At 33.7% G+C, this 25,015-nt stretch overlaps 1 protein-coding gene across 1 annotated transcript in view; it reads right to left on the bottom strand.

Annotated features, from left to right (window-relative positions):
- LOC126965899 (hemicentin-1) overlaps positions 1-20,530 on the bottom strand; it is a 561,675-nt gene extending 541,145 nt beyond the window's left edge. The window contains exon 1 of the mRNA XM_050809669.1: positions 20,424-20,530. The gene's annotated coding sequence lies outside the window, so the exon portion shown is untranslated. The remainder of the gene's footprint in view (positions 1-20,423) is intronic.
- Positions 20,531-25,015: the final 4,485 nt, after the last annotated feature.

Consider the following 25,015-nt stretch of genomic DNA (forward strand, 5'->3'; position numbering starts at 1 on the left):
CGGCTATTAAGTCCTAAATCGTCTTTAGTAACATCAGAAACTTTAATTAACGCCCTGTACATTTGTCTTCACGTAAGATAACTATAGTAGGTTGAATAGGCCATTGTTTCATCAAATTAAACTGCTTTCAGTGCGTGTTACGCGAGTGTTTATCTCAATTATATGGCGTCAGCATCAGGCGGAAGTAAATAGGAGTTAATGGTGTTGGCTTCAAATCAAAGGTCCTGTTAAAATATTACAAAGGGATAGTTAAAAAATAAATATGTGCGTAACGATGAGAGATCGCAAGACAATCCTGGCTTAGATAACAAAATATTTCTGAAATGGAGGGTTTTCGGCGTAAAGAACTCAGAGGCAGACCACAGTAACGATGACGCCAAGAAAACTGCAGGGTTGCACTGGATGGAGGTAGTATAAATACACAGCGTCATTTTATAAATTATTTATTTATATTATAGTATAAATACAGTTGAAAAGGAATCCAAATACAATTATTAATTTGGCAAAAAATAAAAGAATGAAAATTCAAAAATGAGAATCCGATTTTTCTGTATTGGAGTTACTGCTGTCCGACGACGTTGTTACGCCTAAACCATGAAACCGATTTAGATGAAATTTAGTATAGAGATAAACTAGAGCTTAGGAAAGGACTAAGGCTACCTTTTATCCAGAAAAAAGGCTTGAAGGTTTTAATAGGGTATGGAAGTTCATCTGTTAAAGTCCGAAATAGTAGTCACGTTACTATAGTCAATGGGTACCCAACCATGGTCTATTTATTCTCCTATTTTGCTCTTCCAGATAAGTGTCGAGGCATGAGGCAGTTGAGCTATCAAATATATTTGCAAATGTATTAATAAAGGTTGCGTAGGTAGCTAAGCTATTTTAATTTTAGAAACACGTTAAACTAAAAAACCTAGTTTATACAAGTTATTGAAATAAGCAGTTTATACTTAACCATAGCAGTTTGTATGTGTATCATTTGAAAAGTATTTTTAAAAGTAAAAAAAATACTGCCCAAAGGAACTATTCCACGCGGACAAAGTCACGGGTAAGTCTAGTTTATATTAAAAGGATCAATAGATTTTTCTACACTGACACGTAGTCTATCTAATTTGGATTCTGTTTTTTACGTGATGCATTTTTACCATTAATCTGCTGAAATTGTGCCTAAAGCGTCCTGGAGCAGGTATTTATCATCTACAATGTTAAATAATAAAATATATCTGATCGTTATTCCTTAATAAATGGTTTAATTTAAGGCCATTGTTTTATATTTCAACAGTGATGACATAGACAAGCACTTAACTGCTTATTATTTTCATAGTTTTAGAAAGCAACAATTAAACATTTAAAAGTACGTTGATTTAAATTTGATAATTCAATTTAAACTGCTTCGTTGCAAAACCCTACGAATGACAGTTTATCGTTGAGCAGTTACTGTAAATCTATTTGACGTAGAAATACACTCGCTGCTAAATAACATTTGTAATTTATATGCTGTTCTAAGTTAAACGTGGATCAACATCATTTCACATGTGTTTTAGTGTCAGATATTCAAAAGCTTTGGGGATTTTCTGGGCCCATTTTTCTTTGATTTTATAAAACGTATTATATTGCTTCATTATTTTATTATACTTTACACCTTGACAACAAATTAGGATATATAACCCACAGACAAGTAAAAAAAGAAGGACTTCGCGCCGTGATATAAGCAAGTGAAGCACCGTTATGCTAGTGTGTGTGCGGTTACGGAGAATACTAGTTACACAATTTTTTCTCCCTTAAATAATCATATATGGCCACAAATACTTTTTACACTTTTTCACAACGCACGACGGCATTTTTAAAATATTTTATTGAGACGCAAACTGATCTGTTACAGACGATGACAAGTCTCATAACGGCCGCCTATTGGCCTGTAGTAGTGTAAGTGTGTGCGTCGGGCTATGTTACACGTTAATTGGCTTGTTTTGGTGCTACACTGTTATGTAAGGTGACACGGAGTCCTTATTTTTTTACTAATCCGTGATATAAACATATAAAATAAATGAAATGGTTTCCATGATATTTTTATAAGAAATAGAATTGGTACTAAAAGTCTCCTAGTGGTGATTATAAACTAAGAAGGGTAACACTACAAGTCCAGAGAACGTACAGTTGAATGACTTGTGGCTGAAATACTTTATTATGTAAAAAAAACTATTTAGAACAATTATTATAAGATGTTTTATAAGGTAGTATAAATAATGATTAATATATCCAAAAAAAATGATTATCAGATCTCTTTTTTAATTTATTAAAGTAAAGGTTATTTGAAAAAATCCATAATGATCCAACTATTATGAATTTATCTTGATTGTTAATTCCGCATTTACATAAGGCATCTTCAGGAGATATTGACTCGCCGAATTCTTAAACGAGACGTGAACATCTCGAAAAAAAACTCATAATATTTGGATAATCATCAGATCTTATAATACAATGAAAGTTCAAAGATATTTTAACATGTCCAAAACCAAAAAAAAAAACAACCTGTCCAATTGACACTTAGATTTGAAGATTTAATAACAAACCTAAAGAAGCTTGTTGAATACATAATGAAGATATTTGATTGATATTAGATTACAGAATGAAGATATTAGATTTATTTTGATTATAGAATGAAGATATTAGATTTATTTTAGATTATAGAATGAAGATATTTGATTGATTTCAGATTATAGAATGAAGATATTTAATTGATTTAAGATTATAGAATGAAGATATTAGATTTATTTTAGATTATAGAATGAAGATATTTGATTGATTTTATATTATAGAATGAAGATATTTGATTGATTTCAGATTATAGAATGAAGATATTTAATTGATTTAAGATTATAGAATGAAGATATTTAATTGATTTAAGATTATAGAATGAAGATATTAGATTTATTTTAGATTATAGAATGAAGATATTTGATTGATTTTATATTATAGAATGAAGATATTTGATTGATTTCAGATTATAGAATGAAGATATTTAATTGATTTAAGATTATAGAATGAAGATATTAGATTTATTTTAGATTATAGAATGAAGATATTTGATTGATTTTATATTATAGAATGAAGATATTTGATTGATTTCAGATTATAGAATGAAGATATTTAATTGATTTAAGATTATAGAATGAAGATATTAGATTTATTTTAGATTATAGAATGAAGATATTTGATTGATTTTATATTATAGAATGAAGATATTTGATTGATTTCAGATTATAGAATGAAGATATTTAATTGATTTAAGATTATAGAATGAAGATATTAGATTTATTTTAGATTATAGAATGAAGATATTTGATTGATTTTATATTATAGAATGAAGATATTTGATTGATTTTAGATTATAGAATGAATATATTTAATTGATTTAAGATTATAGAATGAAGATATTTATTGATTTAAGATTATAGAATGAAGATATTTGATTGATTTTAGATTATAGAATGAAGATATTTGATTGATTTTATCGCTTGCCTGCTGCTTGTGCGAATATACCCATAAAGTATAACTAAATGGTAGATACAAACAGATTTTCTATCCGTTATAACATAATAAAAGATGTTAGGTAATATACATAAAAAAATATAAACCAATTGGGTTTATTCACCTGCTTTGAAATCGGTAAAAAAAGTTGATTACAACAGATATAATTATAATCCTATCAACACTTGTATGTTAATATAACAACTAACAGCATATAATTAATTATAAATGTGACGTATAAAATAATGACGTAGCAACATCACAGTGAAGCGAGCCGTACCTGCAGAACAATAAACACAAGCTATCTTGTATTACATACGGGAGGGACTACTCGACGTAATCTTAGATGAAACACGTCTCCATTCACTATTGTACATTTGTACACAAATGTCACATCTTTAAGATGTTTATACAGACCTAGAAGAGTGGGAACGTGGTTTTCTCTTGGCGTTGTATTATGATGTCACAAAGTTGTAACACTATTCAAGTTATACTTCTTTTGGCGCGTTAGAGACAAATTAATATCAGAGTAAATTATTACGACGCGCGCACACCGTCACGCATAATCGACATCTTGACGATAAGTGGTCAATTAAGCTATTTGTGTCATAATTCAGCTACCATCATTTATATTAAAGTTATTTACATTGTATGATAAACAGAATCCATACGACGCGTAGAACTCCTTTGAACAACCCTCAGTAAAAATGCATTACATTATTAGGGTTGGTATATACTGTATAAAACACCGACTTTTATAAAAGAAGAGGACATTATGTCCCTATATTATGTTCCCTTATAGACCGATATATCCAGAACAATTTATGCCTTCTATTATTTAATAATTTAGTTAAATAATGATATAATATACTAGGGATCCCTTTTTCGTTTTAAATATTATATAGCCTATGTCAGTCAGTGAAGATGCACCTTTATAATGGTGAAAGAATTTTACAAAATTGGTCCAGTAATTATGTGTGATAACATTACAAACATATAAAAACACAAAATTTTTCCTCTTTACAATAATAGATAGTTTAAATAAATTATCTTTATGGTTCCTGTTATAATATGTTTGAATATAACAGGAACAGGTTCTTTATACCTTAAAACATGTTTTAAGTTTTAGTGTCAAAAGATTTGTACAAAAAAACCGCGAGCTACAAGTCATGATGTATTCAGTTGAAATTGTTTGCAATTACTTAAGTGTTATCAACCACGTTCAAAAAAGCATGTGGTTCTAAAAATATTTACTTAAGGTAAAAATATTCTACATTTGTAAAAGTTAATGAAACGAAAGCTGCAATTTTATGATACAATAAAATGAAATGCTCGTTTAAATAAAACAAAAACATAGAGATTCATAAGGTGCCTTCAACAATAATTGCCCCCACTTAACACTTGTAAAGAAAACGCCGCTTTGGTCAAATGTTTCACGTAACGGGGGAGAGTCACGAAACATCAGTTAGTGATGGAAGTACTTTAGCAAACTGGGGCCCTGCTTGCGACGCGGATCTTTTAATTTTATTTACATTTGTTTACCGACCGCTCGGAAGTCGCTCGGACAAAATTAAATCTTATGATCAAAAATCTAAACGCATAAATTTTTATCCATTATAATTATAGAATTGTTAATTTATGGAGGGAGATAAAATAATATTTATTTCTGTTAAATATAATGTAAAATTTAATTGAATAAAAAACAAATTATTCAAAGAAAACAAATATTTTAACTATATTTACAATACTATCACTACATAAAGTTAAAACTATCATCACGCGAAAGTGTACCAAGAATACTGGCAGCATTTCCGCGTTGGATAGCTAGGCTGATCCGTTGACCGAAATAGCTGCCAACGCTTGTGTTTTTAGTAGCCTTATTGAGGCGCGAGAGAGTATTTTGAATTCTCCACGCCTCTGGGCCCCACAGTCCAAAAATCTTTAATGACAAGTATTATTGTAATCTTAAAATAATGGTAATTTTATTAGTGTGTGTAAGAACATAAGATCTTACTGGGATATCCAAATTTTTAACAGAAAACTGCTACTTAAATTCAAAATTAAGTAGACTGTACGAGTTAGTAAGTTAAAAAAATTAAATATTCTACGCCTTTATTTGATGATATTATAATATAATGACATTAAGAAACAGCACAGAAAAAGGAATCCAAATTTAAACTAGTAGCTACTTTATCAATATTAGTTGATTCATTAAAAATTGTCGAAAATTTATGTGTAATAAAAAAAAAATCATGAAGTTTCCTTATCTTTGGAGAAAATGCTCTTACGTACATTTGTTTTTTGATCACCTGCTTTTCCTTATCGTGATAGTTTAAGTTCAGTATTTGGCAACATTCAAATTGTTTAATTGAGATACAGGGTGGCGCAATAGAACGTGCTTATTTAAAATATTGATTAAAAAATAAATACAAAAGGTATAGTTAAAATAAAACTGAGGTATTATTAAGAAATAACTGAAGTTTATTTTTTAAAAATAACATCGTCTAAATGATGACCCTCTCTACGTCGACACTCCTCTAATCGCAAACGGAAGTTATTGAAAACTTTCTTCAGTAATGCTGGTGTAATTGCTGCCATTTCACCACGGATATTCTCCTTGAGCTGATCGATGTTTTTCGGATTATTGCTGTAGACTTTGTTCTTGAGGTATCCCCACAAAAAAAAGTCAGGAGGCGTCACGTCTGGACTACGTGGGGGCCATGGGATATCACCTCTTTTCGAAATCAGTCTGCCAGGGAACATCTGTTTCACAACCGCCATGGAGTCATTTGATGTGTGACAGGTAGCTCCGTCTTGTTGAAACCAAGTCCTAGAATTCACTATTCTTGAATTTTCAAGGTCTGGAGCCAAAAAACCTTCCAACATTGCAACATAGCGTTCGGTATTAACAGTGACGTTTTGCCCCCGCGCATTTTCAAAGAAAAACGGTCCAATTATTCCTCTACCAGAGATTGCTGCCCATACTGTCACTTTAGGACTATGCAGTGGTTTCTGGTGCTTGAGTTTGGGATTCTCACTGTTCCAGTAACGACAATTTTGACGGTTTACGAACCCATTGATATGGAAGTGGGCCTCATCTGAGAAAAGGATATTGTCAAAATTGGAAAATCGATTAAGCATTTCATTAGCAAATGCGAGCCTTGCTCCGAAGTCAGACTCTTTCAATTCTTGTGTTAACTGCAACTTGTAAGGATGCAGTTTAAGATCCAAGTTTAAAATTCGTTGCAAACTTCGTCTCGATAAGTGTAAGACAGACGATCTCTTGCGAGTAGACATTTGTGGATCTCCTCGTACAGACTGCATAACTCTCTCAATATTGTCGTCGGTCCTAGATGTTCTTGGACGACCTTTTGCTTGTGGTTTAAACGTTGAACCAGTCTCTTCAAAATGCTGTACCCATATTTTAATTAAATTAGCACTGGGAGCTTCACTAATTTGCCGTAGTCCATATTCAGAACAATATAAACGCCTAGTAACGATGTATGGACGAGAGTTCTCATAAAATGTGTGCACGCAAAATGCGCGAAGCTTCCCGTCGAAGTGACTCATAGTGACTAAAACTCCATGAGCCCGCCTACCCAACGATGCAGACTCCCCCCGCCCGCGCACTTTCTACCCCGCGAAAAAAGATGATGCAATATGCACGTTCTATTGCGCCACCCTGTATAAATAAAAAAAACTCTGTCCATGCAGACATATTAAATACCTTTACCTTTGTACAAAACCTGTGGATACGAAGATAGGGTAAATTTTGTTACGTAGGTAATATTATCTTACCGTACCTTTGCTTACAACACAATATCTCTTTATTCAATAAAATCAAATGAATCCCTTTAATCATGTAGGTCACGGAAATGACACTTATGAATGTCAAAAAATTACAACTGTCATTTCTTTTTAAATTTACCGCCACTTCGTAAAGCTAATGAGAAAAAGTGGCATGAAACTCATTGCCACTCTTTTAAATCAACATTTGCAAGTTCATCGTTATACAAATCATTTCAATTACTTTGATGATTTGAAAACTTTTATCAAAACAACTTTGTCACTTTAATTCATATTATTATTATTAGGATTAAAATACTTTTTTATCTTGGGGCCCCAATTTAAATCCGACCCTGGTAATCCCAAAAGTCACGCGATCTAAGTAAAACCGCTATACACGTTTAGATTAACGACATTTAAATCGTGATATTTTTTACTTAATTATGCTTATAAGTCGCGTGTTTGTTGACCCTTAAATTATACTTAATGCAATACATTTTGACGGGTTGTGGAATGCTTGGCCTTTTGGATATATTAAAATTCTAACTTGGTAATTTAATTTAAATATGTAGTACTTATAATGAGGATTTGGTCAGTGCAGTTTTTGCATAGTATCTGATAGGATAATTGATGACAAAATAGCTATGATATGCGGTATCTTTTGTAATGCTAAACTAACGGGATATCCTGTGTTATTCCAGTGTGGAATATTTTATTTAGTCTTGTGAGTCTTTTCATCTCAGATTTTATTAGATTGATACAAACCATGTGCGTTTTTGTATATATGTCGTAGTCAAGAACGTAGAGCCACGAGTGAATACGAATATGTATATTTCGATATTCGTATTGGTTCGGGTGTAATCGGCATGCGGTGCGAGTTTGGTCGGGATGGGGCGCCGCCGGGTGATCGCCGAGTGGTCTGTCAGCGAAGGGCTGTTGAGCGGGGCGGTTGTGTTTCAGGCGCATACCGAGAACGCCACATTCTTATTACGTAATTGTAATCGCTGTGTAAGTCGTTATTTGTGAAGAGTACCTCCTTTTATGACTGAAACTGTGTTTTACCTGCTGTCGTGTAAAAGCCCACAAATTAATTGACAATAACCAGGATCCTGACCATGTGACCGGCCGTGCACCGTCATATATATAAGAGATTTCCACCTATGTATTGGCTCATTATGATATCTCTGGAACCACATGGCGTAGAGACTTGAAATTTGGTAGGATTATTCCTTTCGCCGAGCATAGGATCAGCTAACGGATTTTACTAAATTCCACCAGCAAGATTTTTTTTAAATAAATCTAACCAAGCTATAGCCCTGTTTTTCTTTTTTAAGAAAATAAGGGAAGACACGAGCAGGTCTTCAGCTGATGGTAATTGATACGCCGTGCTCATTACAATGCAGTGACCCTAAAAATTCTTGAAAAACGCAAAAATTCTGAGCGGCACTACTACTGCGCTCATCACCTTTAGACATAAGATGTTAAGTCTCATTTGCCCAATAATTTCACTAGCTACGGCACCCATCAGACCGAAACACAGTAATGCTCACACACTACTGCTTCACGACAGAAAAAGGCACCGTTGTGGTACCCGTAATCTAGCCGGCATCCTGCGCAACACCAGAACGCTTTTATTTACTATCATTATATTTATTTATCTTAATAATACTTATATTTCTTCCTATATTTATTTTGCTCTTTGACATCGTTATTATTAGTATCAGTTCATGCTCGTACAAAAGCTTCCCCTGGTATGTGCCTTACTTTTCTAGTTATGTCCATGTTGATCCTTCAATAAATAAAACCTCTCGTATGTTTATTAACGTACACTTCTCCATTCAGGATTTTATGAGAATAAAATGATGAATATGTTTGTACTAGTTGTTTAATTATTTTTGTTTCGTTTAGCAATTTAGCAGGGTCAATATTATGGTATTTGCTATCCTGTTTTGTTATTATTTTTAAAATAAAGGCAATGAAAATACATACTCTACCAAATATCAGCCCGTCTTACTCTTTTGGCTTATGAAATACAGCTCGCTAACAGACGGACAGATGGACAGCTTTTAGGGCTCCCATTTGTTAGTTTTCCCGTATGACGAATATACTAATAATAATTTAACGAGATAGCATACTCTGCATTCGCCACACTAGTCAAAATTATTCTCGATAAATTGAGATTTGCAAATAAATAATAATCATATCGGATTTTATACCGAAACGTGAATTAGAGCAGTACTTGAAAAAAATTAAAGTGGCCACTCAAATAATAATCCAATTTTAACTATAGTTAGGATAGTTCCCGTATAAAGTGGAGTGCTTTTTCATTTCCCGCAGAAAACTTTGATTTTTCCTAATGGAACAGCTGTTTGTTTTAATACAGATATTTTTCAACTTACTTTTGGACTGTGTTCGTTGGTTTTTGCAAATGTTCTTATTATATTTTTATACGCTTTTTATTTGCTTCACTTGTATGTATGTTTGTTTCTAACCGACTCATTTGGGCGCCATTTTGACCCACTTTTAACTGCCAGATTTCGTTCAAACTTCGTAGATTTATCAAGGACCGATGACAATACATGAATTTGATAAAATTATTCCATTTTTCAATTTTCAAAATACGATTTTTGTTATTTATTTAATTTTACATCTATCGTCAATAAGGAATCGATATTCATTTTAAAAGTTCAACTATTATCTTTTCAACCAAAGCGCGTTTTAAAAAACAATAGTTTTAAATGACAGTAGAACTGTATGCGCAGTGTTTTTTCGGAGTAGTAGAATAAATAGAGAAAGAGAAATAAATTTATTTACCACAGGGAGTGAAAATAACATAATATATTATTGCAACAGCATTTGGTGAACGTCATGACATGATGATGACATCAGGTCGTAAAGTGACTTTGACATGGTGAGAAGAACTGATAAAAAACTCTCAGCCTATCTTATCATATAACAACTTAGCCTACTTAACATAATAATATAAAACTTTAATGTGCCTTCGCAGAACCAAACAAGAACCATGCATCATTATCCTATATATAGGTAATCAACTATTACTATAATAAGCCTTAGATAATGCCAGAGGTCGAGTACCGCATCGTTCATAAAATTTTGTTTTTCAAATTATATTTGTGTATTAACCTTAGATAATTTATACATCTAGATAGAGTCTCTTGCTGTTAGACAACCGATAAAAAAGGCCAGGTTTTAATACTGTAAAAAACTACGTATAACACTCGCAACTTTTATGACACTTTGTTTTAGTGTGCGTGCATTGCCCAAAATAGAGGTTAGAGAACTCAATTGTTTTTGACGTTTTCACAACTGTCACAGTCTGTAATGATTTAAGTAGTAAGCCTTCTTGGCAACGAAGCTTTAATATTATATTTCTTTAATTTGTTCCCGGTGTTTATAATCGTCTTAGATAATTTATACGTCTGTATAGAACCTAATGCTGTTAGGCAACGCATGACACCAGGTCACGTTTATTACTTTAGTATGCGTGCGTTTGCTGAAAAAAGCAGTTAATGGTCTGCCGCCATTTTTTCGTCGTCCTCATAGCTCTCATTGTCTCATCATCGGCCGGAAGACGTCCACTGCTGGACAAAGACCTCCCCCGAAGATCGGAATGACGATGGGTCCTGCGCTGCCCTCATCCAACCTATTCCAGCGATCTTGACCAGATCGTTTGTCCATCTTCGTCATCGGTACGTGGTAGCCATTCGAGGACTTTACTGTCCCAACGGCCATCTGTCAGTTGAATTATATGTTCTCCTCATTTCTGATTCGATCTCGCAGGGAAACCCCGAGCATAGCCCTCTCCAGCGACCATGAGCTTTCTCATAAGGCCCATAGTTAGCGACCACGTCTGCGTACCGTAAGTCATCACTGGCAACACACACTGAATGAAAACTATCGTCTTCAGACACCTTGGTATTTGGCGTCATAGTCTATCTAGGGTCAATCTAACCAAAAACAAAACCAATTCTAGGTATAAAATTATTATGGAAGTCTGGAGAGTTGTATCTTGTGCTATATACGATAGAACGCCTACGCTAAGTCCAGACTAACTACCAGGCCTTCTCACTTGCTTTCGATTACAAACTTTTAATCTTCATGGTGGTTGAACCAGTATTCGATAAAGGTACACTGTACTATTTATTTCTCGAATGTAACTTCATTATGGGTTATATCTAGAAGCAATTAAATTACCTAATATATTAGTGTTACTGAGAAAATTACTTTAATACTTAAATAGAAATTGTCGATCACCTAAATACTAAGAAATATTTTCTAAAGTATTTATAAAAGCCCCGAGTAGCTGACTAAGATACGCCCAGCTTGGTTTTACCAACACGAACTGATTCTTAGAAGCTTATTTGAAAGACTCTTTTATCTCGCAAAATGTATTTTGTTTTGTTCATTGCTAGGCTACTAGAGTAATAATGAATAGAGTACAAACTTTGTTTTTATTATATTTCTAAATATCGAGTTTAAGAAAAGCATAAATCTACTAAACATCTCAAGATTCCTTCTATATATTATTAGATGTACGTTTAATTGAAACTTAATAGACATCACGGATATAATGTGACCATTTTTGATAAAAATTTTTAAGAGTAGCGTAGGTAAATCTCTCGTTTAAATTTTATATACAATACAACATAAACTCCGACAGCTAAATTTGGTACCATTTGAATTAATAAATTTAATTATAATGATTTTTAAAATTCCGGCAACGCTCCTGTGATTCCTCTCGTGTTGCAAGAGAATTTAGGCGGCGGTGATCACTTAACATCAAGTGACCCGTCACCTCATCAACTCATCTTCTATAAAAAAAATAAGCCCACTTCTTGTACCGCATTAAATTCTATTTCGAACTTAAATATTAAAACATGAAGTTAACCTTTTTGAAGGGGGAACTACATATTTACACAAAATTAATTTAGGAGTCAGGTTCAGGAGTGTAAAATGTGTTCTTTATTAATTTAAATCTTTTTTCCGTATCAGTATTTGTATGTTTATTTCGTATGCGTTGGCACTCCATTGATGCGTTGATGAAACTTTGAAAGGATGTTCTTGAGACGCCTAAGACTTGTTGCCAAAAAATGTATGAATAAATATGTAATTATTTTACGAATGTTTAATTCTATACATTTACACTTGATATAGGATTGCCACGCATGTTAGTTACAACTTGTTTTTATATGATTCGTATAATACCTATAATCTTCACCAAACTGAATTTCTTAATAAAAATAAAGGACGAGAAAAGCAGGAGCAGCTGAGGGTAATTGATACGCCCTGCCCATTACTATGTATAATGACTTCAATAAACATTTATTCTTTCTTTCTTTCTTTATATGCCTATCTGTAACAGAATATTGTCTAGTGAGATATTTCTCCAAACCTGATATATTGGCTAAAAATAAAACATAGCTACACAATAACAGATTTATTTTATCATACCGCGTATTCCGTATAGCAAATAATTTCTTTTTTGTCGGATTAAGGAACTATTATGATGAAGGTTGTTCAGGGTAGGGCGGTACTGACAGTGATACATTAGCCTGGAAGATTTGCCGGTATATATATTGTAATACCTACTTACGTAATACAATGGAAGATATGAAACGGAACGCAATGAAAACGTGAACAGAAATGTTTCGTTCCAAAACTATACGTATAAATGATGATGAAGACGCGAGGAAAATACGCAATAAATGCTCTATGAATGAAATGTGTTTATTATAAACAGTTTGTTATTTTGAACTAAAATAAAAATAACAAAACACTTATAAATAACAAATTTAGATTTGAAAGTACTTTCTTTGATTAACGCGAGTGTTACACATTTAAATAAAACCCTTTTAAAAGATTAAAACGCGTGTAATTGTATTTTTTTTTTACATTAGATTTTTGCGTAAAAGTTCTACGTACATTTTCTCGTGATCTCGCAGTCCCCCTGAAAACGAGATCTGGAAAGGTCTTCGGGTTAACTAAAATAAAAATGTAACTTTTACGCAAAAATATAATTTAAAAACAGTTAAAATTACACGTGTTTTAGTTCTATAAAAGTATTTTATTTTAATGTTTTATTTAGATTTGAAATTACGACATCTGAATTTCCTAATATGCAATTATTGGGGTTAAGCAGGTTATCAAATGTAAAAATATCCTGTAGATAGAGCCACAACCTTAGAGTTTAACAAACATTCATAAAATTTTATTTTCAGTTTTATTTATTTTATAAATCCCAGAAGTGAGGGTTATTACTTTAAAAACATAAAAAATTGTTTAGATTTACAAGAGCGACATCTCAAGTCAATTTCCTTATATGCAAATATTGTTGGTTGAGCAGGTTATCAACTGCAAAGTAGATCCTGTAGATGAAGTGTTTAGAAAAACCTGAGAGTTGAACAAAGTATACAAGATTTTATCAACGATACGTCACTCGAACGGTTGGCTTAGTTGGTAAGAGTGCTCGCACAGAACGAACTCGCGACGAGTTCGAGTCCCACATCGTTATTAAATTCTGTTTTCAGTTTTATTTGTGTAATGAATCCCAGAAGTATTATCATTTTAATAACATAACAAATTCAACAAACATACCAATATTTACGGATCATGTTGTATGCGGACGGTTGTCTTAGTTGGTAAGAGCTACGGAACTTTCCGTAACTTTGCTTAAAGTTAATTTTGTTTTACTATACATTATATAAAAAGGGCATAAAATTCATTTACTTTCTCAAAATTTATTCCTTTAGAACTATTTTTAATGTTGGTTTTTGATTAGTTGATTCTCTAAAATCTAAGTGTTAATAATAGATCACTATTACAAATAATTAGTTATGTTTAGAGCTTATATGTTGTCTCGCCAAAATCTGGCCCGAGACTGAATCAAATGAACCGGAAGCCGCTATTTATACCCTCGTCCCATGAAATGACGTACTGTGATTGGTCGGCTGTTGTGACGTATTACCCCCGGAAGAGACACGTAACAAAGGTGATGGGACTAAATTTGTTTGTTCATTGTTAGTTATGGATTTCCGCAAAGTAACGCCTAATTCAATAAATTTTTATAACATATTACATAATATATTCTGTATTCAGATAATTTTATTGAATAAAATATTTTTAACGTGCATGTTATTGTTGCAGTATTGCAAACATCTGATGATTTTAATAGTAGCATAGAATATTCTTATACATACCTGACCTGAAACTTATAATCATATAATCTTAGATAATTTATACGTCTAGATACAACCTCTTGCTGTTAGGCAACGCATGACAACAGGGCAGGTTTATTATTTTAGTGTGAATGACCGCTACGTCTTATACTCGCGATTCGTCAAGAGCTTTGTTTTAGTGTGCGTGCGTTTGTTAAAAATAGAGGCTAACAGTTTGCCCATTTTTTATATGCCTAAAGCTGTCACAGTCTATCTCGATGTATAAACTATGTAAGAATATAACCTAATAATTTTATGATATCGGTATAAATTATATTAGCACTAAATATTACTTTGTTATTGTTTATCAATATTAATATGAGTAGTCAAAAGGATATAGTTAACATCACAATACCTACATACAAGAATATTCTCTCGTGAAAACGTCGCGTGGTATTTGGTTAATCCCGCTCTCTGACAATCTCTTGAATATTTCGTTATAAGATGAAGCTTATGTTCATCCTTTATCTTTCAGACATATTGTTTTATAAATTTTATCAATATCAATTGAAATATTTAGCCTGCCTAAATATTTCAATTGAAAAGAAGAGATTATAAAGGAAAAATGTCGACCTAATTCATCATCATACCAGTGGGAGGCTCCTTTGCACAGGAATCCGGCTACATTATGAGTACCACAACGGCGCCTTTTTCTGCCGTGAAGCAGTAATGTGTAAGCATTAATGTGTTTCGCATTAACATCACGGTGACACATTGTTATATGGTGAACGGGGAAAGACCCGGGGACAACGTGATGAAGGTAACCGTTCGACCTATTGCATCAACAACGCACCAAAGAGTAAGTAAGTATGTAATTTTTCGAATTTGCACTGTAACAACACTTCCTGTATCTACACTAAAAATAATAAAATTATAGACACACTTTTACACAAATTATCTTGCCCCAAACTAGACATAGCCTGTACCACGGAGTAAGGACGAAAACTTACCTATTAACCTATACTATGGGTGCAAAACAACGATATATTTCATAATTAAATTTACAAAAATATCATTTAGCATCCATGACCCGGAAACAAACATCCGTTCATCATATAAACTTTTGCACCTACCGGGATTTGACCCCGGGGCTTCTAGCTCAGTAGGTAAGGTCACTAACCACTGGGCTATATGGGTCGTTGAACTATCTTAAGAATTTTAATGGAGGAAAAACGGCGTCCTGTAACAGACATTAATTCCTAGCCGAAAGGCATTAGTCCAAATTATGTTAATGTTTTATATAAAGAAACTAAATATATATTGAATTTTATACTGAATATATCTGAATAAATCTAGCACTTGAATATAAAATACGCAAATGTGGACAAAAATAAAAACTCCTTCAAGCCCCTGTGGGATTTGTGCAGTTACATGAAGTTTATACGAAGATATCTCGACAAACCGACAAGCTTGAAGCAAGCTGAGAATATAAGTTGATTGAAAATACATTGCTTTTCTATTACCCTTCATGCTGACATATACAAATAAAAGTAAAGTTGCTAAGTAACAAACTTAACGTAATAAAACTTAACCTTCCTTTAAAACTGTCAACGCCCTGTGATATCTCTATTGTTGCAGAAGATTCTAAGCAGCGGTGATGACATGACATTAAAAAGGAAGGGCACTTATTTTCTCAAAATTGATTCCCTTGGAATTGTTTTGATGTCATTTCAAACACGGCTTCGGAAACAAATGGCGCTCTGAGAGAGAAGAAAGGGCGTAAGAAACTCTCCCGGCATGTTTTTGTGCTCTTTTAAATATATTGTTGTTATAAAATAATCATAATCTAGTCCCAGGCTGTCTGATCGCTTAGATATTTATCTGTGGAATAGTAGGATTTACGACAAAGGCATTTTTTTAGTAAAACGTACGCTTGTTTATCCTCTATAAAATATAAAGTTCATCAGGGAAGTCGGGATATTTCAAACTTATATTTTTTATTTGTGTCACGCCACACTCAACCAGCGTAATGCCTATCGATAGACACAAACCGCTGACTGAAGCTAGGGACAGAGTAAGATGGCGACTCGCATGATGTATACAGCGTGGTGCTATGATAACGACATTAAATTTTCAAACAAACAAATTATATATTTACTAGCAGTTGCCCGCGACTTCGTCCGCGCATAATTTCTGATTTTCTATGAGATTTTTTTCCTGCTGGAAGGGGCATTAAACTTATGGACAAAAGTCCTATCGCTAATAAAAACCGCACTTCATAGTTCATACCTGAAGAGGTCGCAATTTACATTTATATTTTGGAATAAAGAGCTGACAGTTCTATTTATCTAAACAACCCCGTAAACAAAATTTCAATTTACATATTGCTCTATGCCTCTACCTAGGTACAACTGGTCGTGAACAATTTATGAGATATACATCGGCTGTTTTCAAAGTTTGATTCTAGCTTTATTATTATAATAAGATTATCGAGTAGAATAATTTCTTAACCAGAAATTGATGTTGAAATTGCAATTGGTAATCCGATGGTATGGAAAAAAGTTTACAGCCCTATTTTTTTAAAACTTCACTGCAAACAACATTTCTTGTTTTTCTTTCTGGCTGAAGAAAAATCTGGTGAACTGACTCTGACCACGCAACAACTGGCACGCCATATACAACTGGCCATGCAAGAAACAATCATTTCTAAGATCTATACCAGCTAGTTACAAAATTTGGCCGTGTGCTTTATTAATCGCTATCGCAGAGCATAGTTTAACCGGAATTTGCAGGCGTTTCAATTCAAATTGGTAATCCAATGGTATCAAGAGAATCCTAGGAGCGCCAACTTTGAGGCAAAGGATGTGAGGTGGTATTCCTGGTGGCTCAAGAGTGTGAAGAAACTCTATAGGATACCTACTCCGTAAAAAGACCAACCAAACTTTATTTTAACAATAATAAAAACTTTCCCATACAAAATTTCATATCCTATCTAGCGAAGATTTTACAAAATAACGTATAGGAACAGATTTTTCTTTATTTATAGCGAGTAACCTAAATTACGATTTTTACGTCTCTAACTTCAAAAACATAGGACTTTCATACAACCTTCGACCGCCCCTTTCACCCCCCGGGGAGAAGTTGCTCAATTCCGTTTCTTAGCTGACACCTACGTCCTATAAAGAACCTACCTTCCAAATTCCAAGTTTGTAGGTTTTGTAGCTTCTGAGATTTCGTGATGAGTCAATTACCGGTGGAAATCTCTTATATGTATAAAGATTAATATTAATATTATTATTATTACTATTGACACACTCTAACACAAATTATCTTACTCCATACTAGGCATAGCCTGTACTATGGGTACAAGGCAATTATATATTTAATACAATATACTTACTTTAACATACATAAATACAAATAAACATCCATGACTCGGAAACAAACATTCGTATTCATCATATAAATGATTGCACGTACCGGGAACCCGGGACCTCTAGCTTAGTAGGCAGGGTTACTAACCACTGGCCTACTATAGGAGTGGGTTATATTATTAAGGAAACAAATTTTAATCACCCTTACGTAGTTGTATAAGACGGCACGAAGTATGTGTCAGTGTCTACGCTAGCGCGCGGCTACTACAGGATGTTCCAAAATTATATTAATTTATTTTGGTGAATGATGTCTTTTATTTTTGAATATTTTTTATATTCGTGTGTTTATTTAATATCGCCAAAGTAGCGCAGCGCTGTATTTTTTTAAATTATCCGCACTTACTTACCCTGTATCCAATGATACCCTCATACAACTTAACAGATTATTACAAAATGCATATACCGTTGCTTATCATTCCTTCATATTATTAGTACTTTAAGGCCTTAGATAATTTTTAATTCCGTTAATACACATCATATTGGCTTCGTTATGAACAAATTATTCTCATCAGCTGGATGAAGAGTTTGATCTGTGATTTTCTTACATAATAAATGCATTTTCCCCTCATATATATGTATTAAAAAACGATTTATATAATTTTTGTCGCCCTAGCTAATGTACAAAATGGCTGAATTCATTCAAAATAACACAGTTGTGTTATTTTGAATTTTGAATACCAGTTGGTATTATTGTTTACTTTCAAATCCAAGGCCGGCAACGCTTCTGTGGTTCCTCTGGTATTGCAAGAGAATGTGGGCGGCGGAAATACCCCAGAAAACTCCAATAAAATTTACATAAACAAAATTTACGTGGTTGAATTGTAATAAGCATGTAAGTGACTGTCATAAACAAATTAGTTTCATTAGGTTTCATTCATATCTCAATACTTGTAACACGTAAATATTGTAAATAGCCCAAAATGAACGACCTGTTTCTTGCTGTAGTAAAGTTTTATATTACGCTAACACATTTTCTTCCAATAAGAAGTCAGACCACTTATAGAAAAAACATAGTCGTAGGACTACATGTAAGAAGTGAAAACCTCTTTATAAATCACTTTATATACATTGTTTAACAATTTTTAAGTAATATTTTAGACAGTCTGTTTTACTCAGATAATTTATGCGTCGGATAGAGCCTCTTGCTGCTAGACAACCGATGAATACAGGCCAGGTTTATTACTTTACTGTGCGTGGCAAGCTATATCTTACACTAGTAATTTGTGTGTCACTTTGTGTTAGTGTGCGTATATTGCTCAAAATAGAGGTTAACAGTCAAACTTAATTTTTTCCACAGCTGTCACAGTCTATCTAGACGTTAAGTGATCAACGGATTAATTTAATAACAAATTTATGTAAAATGTTTATATTTTATATGATTATTTATATAGAATTTAAATTATTCTTTTCTAATAGCGCTGTCTTAGATACAGTCAATTATAATTATCATCTTAAAATTAAACAATTAGATTTTAAACGTGTCTTCAACCATTTTTCATTAATTTATAACAACAATTCTCACATTATTATGATCAAGTTCAAAAATAAATATTATTATAGTCACTAAATAAGAAACAAATAATTTCAATTTTATTTTTAAATTCCTTTCAAATGTTAAATCCGTGAAGACAAAGAAATATAAGTAATTAGCATAGAGTGGCAATTGGTAAATTAATAATTCAAAAGATTATTCGTCAAGTCCATTCTACGTCACATCATATAGTTTATTCTCTTTGATGTGACCATTACGCGAGATCAGTGTTTTTCCCCATCCCAAATCTGCCAAAGTGCATGAAAAAAATTTCACTTGGAAAATTTAACTTAACTGAAATTTGGTTCATACAAGCTTACAACGTTACATACAACGATCCAAATATCTTATCAATTGTAAAAATTATTGACAAGAAAAGTATGAGACCAAACAAAATAATTCAAATTCAAAAGTTTTTTCAAATAAGAATATGATATGATTTATTAAAAGTCAAAAACTATCACCCATTCTTTAAGTTATATTTATAAAAAAAATATCTCAATAGAAAAGACTGCAAATGATTCTCATGTGGACTAAACTATACACAATTATTTGAGTGAAACAGTAAGTATTACGTGGTCTTATCAACTTTTACTTTTAATTGAAAATTGTTTGGTTTTAGGAACTTAATAAGTTCAGTTATTTGGCAAAAAACCAGTCGCTTTATCATAATCTTTGTGGTAAATCATGAATGCCTCCAGATTTAATTGGAAGAATACTTTGTGTGAGCCTTGGCGTAGAACAATATAATGTTACAATATATTTATATACTTATATAAATGGTGATTATTATGAAACAATGTTGTCCTTGAATTTTAGCGGCAGTCGACATACATTCCTTTTTTGTAAATGATTCAATCTTCCCCTATCTCATACCAACAAAGATTCCTTTCTATAACCATGAAAAAATATTTTAAATCGATTTAATATTATACTTAATATAAGAATACAATAAATTAAAATTACCTTTCACACACAAATTCACAAAACACACACACAATTGTATTTCGTTTCACTACACAACACGTCACTTATACACTGGCGTACGTCGGCGTAGCGGTCGCCACGAGCTACGAGCTACGACTGCCGTCCCGTAGGCCCCACCCCTGCCGCGTATAACGCACTGCTCATATAAAAATAACTTCTTGATGTTCTTTTATAAGAGATGGTATATTATTATAGCTGGGTTAATAGTACGTTCGTAGTACTAATTATTGTATCGTGTATGTCAAATAGAAAATATAGGTTTATTACTCGTAAAAGAAATCTATTTTTTAAAGAAGGCTTTGCCATATTTATAGCAATTAACATTGAAGCTATTGTTTTTTATTTAAATGGCAAAATGGATATTCTTTCAACGGGTTTGGTTGATTATAGTGGCAGATACAATATACTATTATTTTATGAAAAAGACATTATTTACGAATAAATTAAATTTTCACTGAAACAGGACGCGAAGGCGAATGATACTTAACTTGCCCTGTACTTTCCCCGGGGCGTAAAAAGAATAGGGGAGTCACAGGCCCATGGGTGTCGTAAGAGGTGACTTAGGGCTTTTAAGAAGTGGGAGAGTCACGCTGCCGTCTTATGACGTCAGCACAATCGGGCCAGACTCGTCCGGGTTAATTACCACACTCGCACAGAATACCGGCGTGAAGTAGCGGCCTAGTGCCGCTATGTTCCATGCACTGGTGATGCCGTATACACGGGCCATGCAGGTCTCTCTCGGGAGACCGTCGACCAGTGCCGGGAGAAACTTGTGTCTTCTATCGAGTCCTCTCTCGAGAAGGTCGTTGCCAATTCCATGGCCATCTGGAGGGCAAAGCCAAATTGGCTTCAAAGAAGCTGGGCTTCATCAATAGAGCACGGCAATACTTCAAGCCGGCCCACATTCTAGCGCTCTACAAAGCGCAGGTCCGGCCACACATGGAGTATTGCTGTCAACTCTGGTCTGGCGCACCCCAGTATCTGCTCGATCCATTTGACCGCGTGCAACGTAGAGCAGCTCGAATTGTCGGGGACTCAGTGCTCTGTGTACGGCTGGATCTCTTGGCGTTGCGTAGCGACGTCGCATCATTGTGTGTCTTCTACCGCATTTATCACGGGGAGTGTTCCGAAGAGCTGTTTAACCTGATTCCTGCCGCCGAATTCCACCTTCGCACGACACGCCACAAGTTAGGATTTCATCCCCACCATCTGGATGTGTGGCGGTCCTCAACAGTGCGGTTTTCAAGGAGCTTTCTCCCTCGTACTACAAAGCTATGGAATGAGCTTCCTTGTGCGGTGTTTCCGGGACAATACGACATGGGTACCTTCAAAAAAAGCGCGTACACCTTCCTTAAAGGCCGGCAACGCTCTTGTGATTCCTCTGGTGTTGCAAGAGAATGTGGGCGGCGGTGATCACTTAACACCAGGTGACCCGTACGCTCGTTTGTCCTCCTATTCCATAAAAAAAAAAAAAAAACAATAATAATTTATTGCAACATTTATGATTTGACAAAAAAAATAATGTTGATTATATTTCCTTTCTTTAATACTCGTCTTTGTTTTTTTACTATGTCCCACGATGTGTAGCAAGATATTAATTCATATTTATTTTCGATCATTCCCCCATTTACACATTTTTATCTACGCCGTGGTGTGGGGCACTTGAAATAGGCTTTCAAAAATTGCCGGTGTGTAAGTAAAACTTTTCGATACAGAGACCTGATTGCAAAATATAACATTATAAAGTGTTTCTTCTAAACAAAAGAAAGATTGATATCTTCTTAAAGGTGTATATTTCGTCTGTCTGAACAGGAATAGGTACAATTATAGTTTCTTGTGTAGTTCAGATGTCGTACAATAAAATAAATAATTATAATTAAAGAGCCTGAGGGTATCCGCTACATTCCAGGTCTGTAGTATCACTAAGATTATATTATTAGGTATCATTTAAGTAATCATAACCACACACACATTGTTTAGCAATTCTCTTAAATTTCGTAACACATTTGTGTTGTACGTTTTCTGGGATAAGCATCGTAATTATAGAGTAGTAGGCATAACAAGTTTATGTTTGTTCCTCGTGTTACCGTTATGATTGTCACAGTTTCTAGCAAATTCCATAATCCAAGATATATTATCCAAGATAGGATTTTATGTACTAGCTTATGATTGTCGTATTAGCTGTCGTATATCTGCCATTATATACTTTGATTTGTGTGAACATGTATTCAATTTTCAAGAAATAATAAGAGCTCGAATATGACAAACAAGCTGTATAATATTTGTAGAGAACCAAATAGTTGTATCGATATGAATTTTAATACGTTTGCGATTTTAAGAAGTATGTTTATAAAACCCTTTTCATTTGAATTTATCTAAACTGCTGATCTTACAATAGTTAGTAAAGGCAACGCTGTGCATACCTTAGATATATAAATAAGTATTAATTTAAAATTATAAGTGGCTATAGTATTAAATGTACATCTAGTTTGTTAGCCTCTTTTAATAAAAAATAATTTATTATGTGACCCACATCCTTGTGTTTCTCTTATTCCGTACATAACAAACGTATATATATATAGAGACATGGGCTAACATTAAAAAGCTACGAAATACTTGATAACTACGGAGTTCTAAACTACGTATCCCTTGTAATTTAATAACTGCCTATGTATATTATGTTTGTAACGTTAACATCCGGTATAATAACAAGAACAGATCTAACCCGGATATTGAGATACCATTAGATCAACTTGACATCACTTCAACATCCGGCGCCATCTTGAGATAGATCTAATTAGTGCAGCTATGTGGCTGTTTTACCCTTTGGCGGAGAATTATGGGACGACCTAAATGGATGACTCAATAATTAACGTTGCAATGGTCTTGGAAGACTTGATGTTAAAATTGCACTGAATATGTGACTTCAAAACGAGTTCAGGACAATAGTTTAAAGTTATGTATCTATCTATTGTAACGCAATAAGAATAGGGCATATTTTCGCAGGAAACTTGAGTTAACTGCAGGAAACATCATGATATTAGATGTAATACAACTGTTCTACTAAGCACGCCATGCGTATTTAAAAGCGTCTAAACGTCTTTGTCCTAACAGATTAACTTGGTATAAAGTAAAAAAACAAAAATATGCAACATGTTAGGAACCTATAATGGTATTTCATATCAAGTATATATATTGCTGACAACACTGATGAGACAATGATAATTCTGAAGTTTTTCAAATGTCAGGCAGCTTTGCAAATTAACGCGGGAAACGCTTAACATCCGAATAAACTAATCATAAACAAATTGTCTGCTAATAAACTAAGAGGCTGTTTCACAATCTCCAAGTAAAGTAGCAGATTATCATAGGCTAGATTAATTAATGGCTACATAAAAGTTCTAGATATAACAAAATGGCGTTTCACAATCACTATATTTAATAAGTAGATGACTTATTGGCAGTCAAAAATTCCCTTTAACAAAATGAAAATATTGAAGAAACTGTTTCTTATAAGTTTTGTTTATCCTACTAATATTATAAATGTGAAAGTTTATATGTCTGGATGTATGTTTGAACTTCTTTAACGCAAAATCTACTGAATAGATTTTGATGAAACCATACAATAATATAGCTTACACACCAGAATATCAAATAAGCTATAATTTATCAAACAATAGTGTGAATTATACAAAGTATAAAAGAAGTGTGATTGTTACTAATGAATACAACTAGCGCCATCTCTTATCAACTAGCAAGGAAAAGATCGACACAATTTTATATGGCAAAACAACGTTTGCCGGGTCACCTAGTATTTTATAGTTTTCTACGAGTATGCAATGATGATGATTATTACAATGATGTATTCCGCTTTCGTGTACCGAAATTTGAGAATGTTTACTATAATTGTCATGAGCCTTTTATAATTGTTCATAACTCATAACATAAACGAACCATCATAGTAGAGGAGCCCAAGCAGGGATTTTGGGATTTTTTCGAGTGCGTCAGTCAATAAAATAACTTGCACCTTGTGGAGTACTCCCCAACATGCCTGAGCCCTGCATATAGGGTAGAACGACTCGAGCAGCCGATCAGAAAATAAAAAAAACGATCAATAGAACAACCCGAGCACGTCAGATTGAGGTTAGGTAAGTTAATTATATTATGTAGTAAAGTGTGCATTTCAAATTTCTACCAATTTGAGCGTTTCATATGGAATGCCCTGTACTTTCTCCGGGGCGTAAAAAGAATAGGGGAGTCCCAGGCCCATGGGTGTCGTAAGAGGCGACTAAGGGCTTTTTAGAAGTGGGAGAGTCACGCTGCCGTCTTATGACGTCAGCACAATCGGGCCAGACTCGTCCGGGTTAATTACCACACTCGCACAGAATACCGGCGTGAAGTAGCGGCCTAGTGCCGCTATGTTTCGCATAGGTTAGTGTCGAGGACCGGAGGCCATCCCTTCCCCCCCCCCACACAAATTATGAGAGCGGTCCGTAAAAAGATATTACCCCAGGAGGGTACCAGCTCTACCAGAGCCGGAGAATCCCTCCCCGAGCACTCTCGCTCGGGCC

This window comes from Leptidea sinapis, chromosome 9 (genome assembly GCF_905404315.1).
Source record: "Leptidea sinapis chromosome 9, ilLepSina1.1, whole genome shotgun sequence".
NCBI lineage: Eukaryota > Metazoa > Arthropoda > Insecta > Lepidoptera > Pieridae > Leptidea > Leptidea sinapis.